The sequence below is a fragment of the Suricata suricatta genome, chromosome X (assembly GCF_006229205.1).
Source record: "Suricata suricatta isolate VVHF042 chromosome X, meerkat_22Aug2017_6uvM2_HiC, whole genome shotgun sequence".
Taxonomy (NCBI): domain Eukaryota; kingdom Metazoa; phylum Chordata; class Mammalia; order Carnivora; family Herpestidae; genus Suricata; species Suricata suricatta.
In genome coordinates this window covers 83,132,384-83,141,763 of record NC_043717.1, presented here as the reverse complement: position 1 = coordinate 83,141,763, position 9,380 = coordinate 83,132,384, and the positions used below count along the sequence as shown (strand labels likewise).

The 9,380-nt window shown below is 46.1% G+C and overlaps 1 long non-coding RNA gene across 2 annotated transcripts in view; it reads right to left on the bottom strand.

The window, feature by feature from the left end:
* Nucleotides 1-7,675: 7,675 nt before the first annotated feature.
* LOC115283953 overlaps nucleotides 7,676-9,380 on the bottom strand; it is a 23,701-nt gene continuing 21,996 nt past the window's right edge. For both annotated transcript variants that reach the window (XR_003905097.1, XR_003905098.1), the window contains exon 3: nucleotides 7,676-7,778. This is a non-coding gene — a long non-coding RNA (uncharacterized LOC115283953). The remainder of the gene's footprint in view (nucleotides 7,779-9,380) is intronic.

Below are 9,380 nucleotides of genomic sequence, written 5' to 3'. Positions count from 1 at the left end.
ATCTGTCTTGTCTTTTCCAGATGCGAAGCCTGCCGTGACCTCAGTAACTGGAGGAGACGTCGAGAAGGCTCTACTGTCCGAAACTGAGCGGGCAGCAACAGCAGAAGGGGAAGAAAGCCACGGCGGCGCAGGAGCTTCTGGCCGCGTAGACGAGATCCAGAAGGGCGGCGGCGGCGAGCCCCCGCAGCAGCCGCAGGAGGCCCGCGCGGCCACCGGGCGCCCGCAGCCCCAGGACAGGCAGCAGCAGCGCCTCCGCCCCATGTTCGCGCGGCTGGAACTGAAGGAGCTGGAGAGCATCTTCCAACGCGCTCAGTACCCCGACGTGTTCGCGCGGTGAGTGGCTCTCTCTGGAGGCGGCCAGTTCTCAGGACCAGGGACTCGGCGGTGTGGGACACCTTTGGCTCTCTCCCGGGTCTCTCCCCCTCCCCTCCAGCGCCAAAGCTACCTATGGGCTCCAGGCCACTGAAATCAGGAGGACCTTGAGCTCCGTCCAAGGTGGGGGTGATGCCTACCGGGCTGGGCATCGAGGTACATAATTCCAGGCAGTATATAAATGAATCGTCAGGAAACTTGGACCGCGCTCCTGTTTTTGTAAATCTCATTCTCCTGGCCCGGGATTGAGATCAGGATGAGGAGAGTCAGGCTCCATTATCCAACTGCAGGGTTGGATCTGGTCTTTATTTAAAAATACTGATAATTTGTCATCTCGGAATTTTTTGTGCATCAGTCTTAATTAAAGTTATATTGATCTTGACCTCTTGAGTGTTTTAACTGTACCCTGAAATTTTGCACACAAAGGAAAGTTGTCCCTGAAGCAAGCCTGGACTTGGGTATTACAGAAATGTGTGCTGGGGAATTGGGGAAAATAGAAATCTGAAAACAAGCATGAAATGTACATTGTATGTCTCATTTCATCCACAATTCCAGATACTAAATATTGGCGATTTTCTTCCCTCAGAAAGGACCTTGCTATATGCATGGATGTGACTCAAGCCAAGGCACAGGTTAGTAAACTTGACAAAAGCAATGTGGCTGGGCAGCCATTCTAAGATCTGCTTCGGGTCTTGGACCCTTTGGTTCTAGAGATTCTCAAGGTATTGCTTCGGTTACCTTTTCCATGTTTGGGAAATAAGTTTTGAGCTTTAGGGCTTTGGTGAATGGAAGAAGGGATACGTAAACCTTGGTTTATGGAAATTGCCCATGATCAGAAGGGTTTTGATTTCTTAAAGGAAAACAGTAAAAGAGAACCAAACGGCTTCTCCTAATTCCCTATACAAAATCAAGTAAAAGTAAAGTTCAACTCCTGTTTTGTAAAAGTTTATTCTATAGGGGTCGGGAGGAGAATCCCAAGCAGGCTCCACACTGTCAGCACAAAGCCTGACATGGGGCTCAATCCCACGAACCATGACATCATGACCTGAGCTGAAGTTGGACACATGACTCACTGAGCCACCCAGGTGCCCCAAGTTCAGCTCCTTCTAACATGTCATTTAGGGAGCATTTCTGTGTGGAGTCATGTTGGGGTTCATCAAATCTGGGAAGTATGCGCATTCACACACAGAGGACCTAGGTTATGAGAGGGTTCAACTGTGTTGTTATTTTAAATATTGAAAACCAGGCATAAGTTCTTAGCTAAATCCACACACAAAAAAGTGGATTTATAAATATTCAGCCCTTGGGGTAAGGGATTTATTCACATACAGAGAACACACTGACAAACTGTCTGTTTAAAGTTTTTTTTAACATTTATTTTTGAGAGAGAGAGAGAGAGAGACAGATCATGAGCAGGGGAGGGGCAGAGAGAGGGACACACAGAATCGGAAGCAGGCTCTGAGATGTCAGCACAGAGCCCGACACGGGGCTCAAACCCACAAACTGTGAGATCATGACCTGAGCCGAAGTCAGATGCTCAACTGACCGAGCCACCCAGGCACCCCTAATGTCTGTTTAAGTACAGCAAGGGGATGCGGGGAGATAGCTTTTAAAGTCCAGGTGCCTGGCTCTCCTGCTGTTTTAGTCTGTAGAAAGTGGCAGCTCTACTTTTTTTTAATTTCTTTTTTTTATTTCTTTTTTTTATTTCTTTTATAATTTATTGTCAGATTGGTTTCCATGTAACACCCAGTGCTCATTCCGACAAGTGTCCTCCTCCATGCCCATCACCACCCTTCTCTCCCCCACCACCATCAGCCCTCAGTTTATTCTCAGTATTCAAGAGTCTCTCACAGTTTGCCTCCCTCCTTCTCCCCACCCATTTCCCCCCCCTTCTCCTCCCCCATGGTCCTCTGCTGAGTTTCTCCTGTTACGCTTACTAGTGAAAACATATAGTATCTGTCCTTCTCTGCCTGACTTATTTCGCTTAGCATGACACCCTAGAGGTCTATCCACTTTCCTACAAATGGCCAGATCTCATTCTTTCTCATTGCCATGTAGTACTCCATTGTGTAGATAAACCACATCTTCCTGATCCACTCATCAGGTGATAGACATTTAGGCTCTTTCCATGATTTGGCTATTGTTGACAGTGCTGCTATGAACATTGGGGTACATGTACCCCTATGCATCAGCACTCCTGTATCCCTTGGGTAGATCCCCAGCAGTGCTATTGCTGGGTCATAGGGGAGTTCTATTGTTAATTTTTTGAGGAACCTTCACCCTGTTTTCCAGAGCAGCTGCACCACATTCCCACCAACAGTGTAGGAGGGTGCCCATCTCTCCATACCCTCGCCAGCATCTATAGTCTCCTGATTTGTTTATTTTAGCCACTCTGACCGGTGTGAGGTGGTATCTCAGTGTGGTTTTGATTTGTGTTTCCCTGATGATGAGTGACACTGAGCATCATTTCTTGTGCCTGTTGGCCATCTGGATGCCCTCTTGGGAGAAGTGTCTGTTCATGTCTTCATGGCAGCCGTACTTTTCATGTTCTGAGACTCTTTCATGTGGCAGCCTGGAAATGTTATAGTGCAGGGTTGGAGGAAACTGGAAATTTGTTTAAAAATTGAAGCAAACGGGCACCTGGGTGGCTCAGTTAGGCGTCCGACTTTGGCTCAGGTCATGATCTCATGGCTCAAGGGTTTGAGCCCTGTGTCGGGCTCTATGCTGACAGCTCAGAGCCTCGAGCCTGTTTTAAACTCTGTGTCTCCCTCCCTTTCTGACCCTCCCCCACTCACACTCTGTCTCTGTCTCTCTCAAAAATAAATAAACATTAAAAAATTGAAGCAAACAAGAACAACGTTTTTGGTGCCCAAACCTGGGAAATCATCCTTTTTTTTTTTTTATTTGAGAGAGAGAGAGAGTGCATGTAGGGGAGAGGGGCAGAGGGAGAGAGAGAGAATCCCAAGAAGGCTCCAACCCCTGTGCAGAGCTGGATACAGGGCTCAAATCTCACAGCCATGAGATCATGAGCTGAGCTGAAGTTGAGAGTCAGGTGCTTAACCAACTGAGCCGCCCAGGTACCCAAATCCATATTTTTAGTTGGCTTTGCCATGCTGAGACTGAAAGCGGACGGCACTCGGCCCAAATCCTGCAGTTAACATTCATATCTAGTCTGACACACTAACAACATTTCTTTTTTATGCTCAGACTGCCTGCGAGAATCACGAGTCTCTTCCGTTCTCTGTAGATGTTAGTTTTGGCTGAAAAGTGATAAACACAATCCCCGAGTAGGGGGGACGGTACCGTAGTTTCAGCATTTTACAGTAATGAAAAATTCTGGGTCTTCCTAAAGTTTCTAAAGTCGTTTCACATCAAACAGTATGAATTTTCCTTAGAATAAGTGTGAAAAGTAAGTTTTTAAACAGAGTCACTGGAATTATATACAAAGTATAGGAAATGGAGTTTGTTCTGAATTGTTTTACTCTTTTTTTTTATGTTTATTTAATTAGAGCACGAGTGGGGCAGGGGGGCAGAGAGAGAGGGGGAGAGAGATAATCCCAAACAGGCTCTGCCCTGTCAGCACAGAGCCCCATATGGGGCTTGAACTCAATGAACCGTGAGATCATGACCTGACACGAGATCAAGAGTTAGATGCTTAACCAACTGAGCCACACAGGCACCCAATTCTGAGTTGTTTTAAAAAGAACAGGAAAAAATGTTTTGAGGTGCCTGGGTGGCTCAGTCGGGTAAGTGTCTGACTCTTGATCTCAGATCAGGTCTTGATCTCAGGGTCATGAGTTTAAGCCCCACATGGAGCCTGCTTTAAATAAATAAACAAGTAAATAATGAGAAGCACAGAAATGCATTTGCCAGAATTGTGATGATGGGGTGTTGTGCGTGTCCGTGGGCATGCTCTGAGCACATGTATGGATGTACTCACCTACCACGAAGTCATTTGGTACTGATGTGATGCCTCTGGGAAACGTTGGAATCCTGGAAGTGAAATAATAGAGCTAAAATACAGCCCTCCGCTGCATTTCCTGGTAGCTAAGCTAAACGTGGTCTCATCTGACTTGCTGTCGTCCAGGGTGTGGACCGGGGTTCTCAGAACCTTGAGTGGACACCTTGGAGTCCATGACTTTCATTTGGGGATCCATTTGAGACTCCCTTACACGCCTTCCCGTTACGCCGAGGCAGTGACGTGTTCCAGCAAGAGCCGCCCTTGCCTCCACCAGCTCACCTTAGCAGCCATGTTCTCATTTGCCTTTGCGGAGCTCTCACATGAGATTTTTTTAATTTGGCAAGTGAGACAAATGCTCGTGGCCCTGCAGTAAAGACTGGTATCCACAGAGAACCAGCCCTGTTGCGTCACATTTCTCTCCAAGCCAAGTACCTTTCCCGTCAGTACCCGGCTTCAAGGAAGAAACCTCAGTGGCCTCTGTACTACAAAGGACTTTCCAGGTCATCCAGTCCTCTCCCTTCATTTTACAGATTTGGGACATAGGCCCAGACAGTGGAGTGGGCAGCCCAAGAAAGCATGCAGAGCCCCTCAGCCTCTGGGCGGCCATGCGCTCCCCGGAGACCTGGACCACCCAGCTGTGGGCAGCACACAGCAGCTCTGGCGCCGTGCCTCCAAGCTTACCACCTCCATCCTGCCTAGAACTCTCTTCTTTGCAGGGCTGGAGACTCAAAGTTCCCAGCTCATCGCTGAGTCATTTAACCTGTAGGAAAATAGGAATAGTTATCAAGCTCCCCTGCAGGCATTCAGTCTCCTGATATGTACGATTTCAGGCCTTGAGAGAGTGATGCAACTTGTACCCTTTTCTCAAAAGGCCGAGTGTGCTTCCATTTTAAACACCTGTATTGCACCTGTGGTGCAACCTGTGAGCAAATGCCCGCTCTGCATATGTGGTAAATTACCTTTTTTAAACTGTTTGTCTATTTTTGAGAGAGAGAGGGAGAGAATCCCAAATAGGCTCTGCACTGTCAGCAGAGAACCTGATGCAGGGCTCGAACTCATGAACCATGAGATCATGACCTGCAGATTTGGGGCTCAACATTCTCTTATTCTAGGCCCAAGAATTTTGGGTTGGGGGGGGAATGGAGGCAAGGTAAAGACCAAGGAAAAGCCTCTGTCCACTTCTCCCTTGAAGAAGAGAGATAAAGAATGAAACAAAGGATGTTTTTAAATAGGAAGTGAAAAAGGAGACCGTGGAGGCCTAGAGGAGGAAGAAATCCTCATTAACAGCTGGGCCCAGAGCTGTGGATGAGGTTTAGGGAGCTGGGGAGTGAGGGAGCATGGCAGCTCGGCCCTCCTCTGGGAAGTAGCCGGGAGATGGCTCTGGCCAGCTGGGCATAGAAGGGAAAGGAAAAAACAGAATTCAGGTTCATGTGTAGATGAACCCCCCTCACAATGTCAAGCAACAGACCTGTCTTTTCTCTTTTTCTAACTCACCTACCCTTCTTTTAACTCAAGTGTGGCCCAGGTCCATAACCACAACAGCCCAAGAAACATTGAAAAGGGTCTTATTTCTTCATTTTTAAGCACAAGAAACTTCCAAGAATATCCCATGAATTCTGTAGGCCCACCCACATCAAAACTTCAGTTCCAACAGGGAGCCAGGCAAAAACATTTCAAGGTATTAAATTGGTTCTTCTGCTATTTTTTTTTCAGATTTTAAAAATATATAATTTATCATCAAATTGGCCAACATACAGTGTGTAACGTGTGCTCTTGGTTTTTGGGGTAGATTCACGTGGTTCATCGCTTACATACAACACCCAGTGCTTATCCCAGCAAGTGCCCTCCTCAACGCCCATCACCCATTTTCCCCTCTCCCCCACCCCCCCATCCCCCCTCAGTTTGTTCTCTGTATTTAAGAGTCTTTTATGGTTTGCCTCCCTCCTTCTCTGTTTGTAACTATTTTTCCCCTTCCCCTCCCCTGTGGTCTTCTGTTAAGTTTCTCAGGATCCACCTATGACTGGATATGATATCTGTCCTCTGACCACCTCATTTCACTCAGCGTAATACCTTCCAGGTCCATCCACGTTGCTGCAATTGGCATGAGTTCATTCTTTCTCATTGCCAAGTAGTATTTCATTGTATGTATAAACCACATCTTCTTTTTCTGTTCATCAGTTGGTATATATTTGGGCTCTTTCCATAATCTGGCTATTGTTGAAAGTGCTGCTATAAACATTGGGGTGCATGTGCCCCTGTGAATCAGCACTCCTGTAGCCCTTGGGTAAGTTCCTAGTAGTGCTGTTGCTGGGTGGTAGGGGAGTTCTGTTTTTACAGACTCAGACTTCAGGGGTCTCCACAGCCAAAACTCCTTCCATTAGCTGGATGCACTCTATAGTTTCAAAACTCCGCTTACCCTTTAGCTTAAAAGAGTGTTCAGTCCATTTATTCCAAGCAAGAAACAAGAAAGCTGACCACCATTCTGGTTGAAACGGGAGTGTGAAACGATGAGGAAAGAGAGCACATAGTCATGACGTGGCTGTCCAAGAATAGCAACCAAATTCAAGGCCAGAAATTGAGGTCCATCAGCCTCAGCCTGCTCCTTCTCACATCCTTCCCCTGAGAACCAGCAGACCTTAACCCCTGGGCAATAGACAAGTGATATTTTTGAAGAATTCTTGCACCAGATTGAGTCTTCTACATTTTTTTTATTTTTTTTAAATGTTTTATTTATTTTTGATACAGAGAGAGAGCATGAGAGGGGGAGGGGCAGAGAGAGAAGGAGACACAGAACTGGAAGCAGGCTCCAGGTTCTGAGCTAACTGTTAGCACAGAGCCTGACGCGGGGCTCGAACCCACGAACGTGAGATCTGACCTGAGCCGAAGTCGGAGGCTCAACCGACTGAGCCACCCAGGCGCCCCAACATTTTTGATTTCCCCCAATACTGCTAGGTGGTGGTTTACATGTAACAATCACGCATAATGGCAGTAATAGCTACAGTTTTCTGAGCGCTTACCGTGTGCCAAGGAGCATGCTAAGCAACGTGCATGACTTACCATTAGCTGTTTCTGGAGGAAACTAGCACAGAGAGAGGCTAAATCACAGACCCAAGATCGCACAACTGACAAGTGGCCACAATGAAATTCACTGAAACAAATAGACAATTCATGGTAATAAAGTCTTTGAATTTGAGAGAAAAATGTAGTAGTGCATGTTTTCACATTCCTTTCCTTTTTATTTTAGAGAGAAACAGAGAACATCAGTGGGGCAGATGGGCAGAGAAAGGGAGAGAGAGAATCCCAAGCAGGCCCTACGTTCAGCTTGGAGCCCGAGGTGGGGCTGGATCCCACGAGCCTTGGATCCGGACCGGAGCCAAAATCAGGAGTTTAATGGTCAAACGACTGAACCACCTGGGCGTCCCCACATTTGGTTTCCATAGAGAACCTGGAAATAAAAACACAGGTTGTGTGTTCATTCTCAGTTCATCATAACATTTCATTCACCAAAATAACCCTATATGTTAGACGTTCTTCTGAGTTACAGATTCACAGTAATATATCTTTGTGCAATATTTCTCAATTAAAAAGCAAATTAAAGCATTAAGTATGGACTAAATATTTCCCATTTCTTCTCTTTTCCGTGGTTTAAACTACCTTATTTGTTATTCATTCATCCATTTATTCTGTCTTAGGATTTAAGGCAACATATAAAATGTATGATATATGCAATACAATAAATAAAATAAAAAGTGGTTATTTTTAAAAAGTGGATTAAGCTGTGATGTTTCAAAGAAAATGCAATGTCCTTTTCCCTATCTGAATGGTAAGCAGTGTATGAACACACAATGTTATGGAAATATCGACTTCTCACATTTTATTTTTAAATATGTCTTTATGTTGAGAGAGGGCGGGAGGGAGGGAGAGAATCTCAAGCAGGCTCCATGTGAGAGTGCAGAGTCCGATGTAGGGCTCAATCCCACAAACTGAGATCATGACCAGAGCCAAAATCAAGAGTCAGACGCTCAACCAACTGAGCCACCAGGTGCCCCAAACTCGCACACTTTAAAAAGCAAGACAAGGACTTCCAGTTTCCAGTCCAACATGTAAAGAATATGGAAGTAATTCTCATCTTCAAGAAAAAATAGAATAAGCTAAAAACAATTCTTAGATCTTTCAGATAAGGCAAACTGCTGCCCTGAAAAGTAGAGAGAAGACAGATAAACACAGTTTGCCAGAAGCAGAGCCTAAGCAGAAACCCACAGTCAGAGCCAGCATGAGTTGGAACACATTAAACTGTCACTGATGAGTTTTATCTTATTTTATTATTTTTTAAGCAGGCTCCATACCCAGCATGGAGCCCAATGTGGGGCTTGAACTGATGACCCTGATATCAAGACCTGAGCCGAGATCAAGAGTCAGACGCTCAACCGACTGAGCCACCAGGCACCCTGTAACTGACAAATGTTAGAAGCCCAGTGTGGACTGCCATAAGAGTTAATACTCTGGCCGGGGAGGGGTTCTGAGGAGGCAGCACTGTAAAAATTGGAGAAAACCTCACTTGCTTAAAGCAGAGAGAGGGGAAAACTATTTTGAAACATATCCAGAGGTCTCTGATTTTCTCAACCAAGACCAGCCCTGAAGGGAAACTATTTTACCATCGCCTAGGTGATGATGGAAGGGGTGGGTGCACCCAGCTCTGGCCCCTTCCAGCCTTCCTGTCTCCCTCAGCTAAAGGAAAGGGTGGGGAAGCTGAGGAGCACGTGGTCACAGCCCAGGGAGACGGACTCCCTAAAGGACTGAGATCTAATCACAGGACTATAGAATGTTTCTCCTCCCCACATACTTAGCAGCAAATGAATCGTGGTCCTGTAAAGCAGTGGACTGCAAGCCTCAGACCCTATTTAAGACGAAGCCTCTAGGAAAACTCAAAGATGACAGCAGAGACAAAAACAAGGGCGCGAAAGGAAATTCCAGCCTCTGACACAGCAAATAGTACACACGTCCTAATTCCCAACCAGCTAAACAGAAAGCCTTGCACTAAAACACT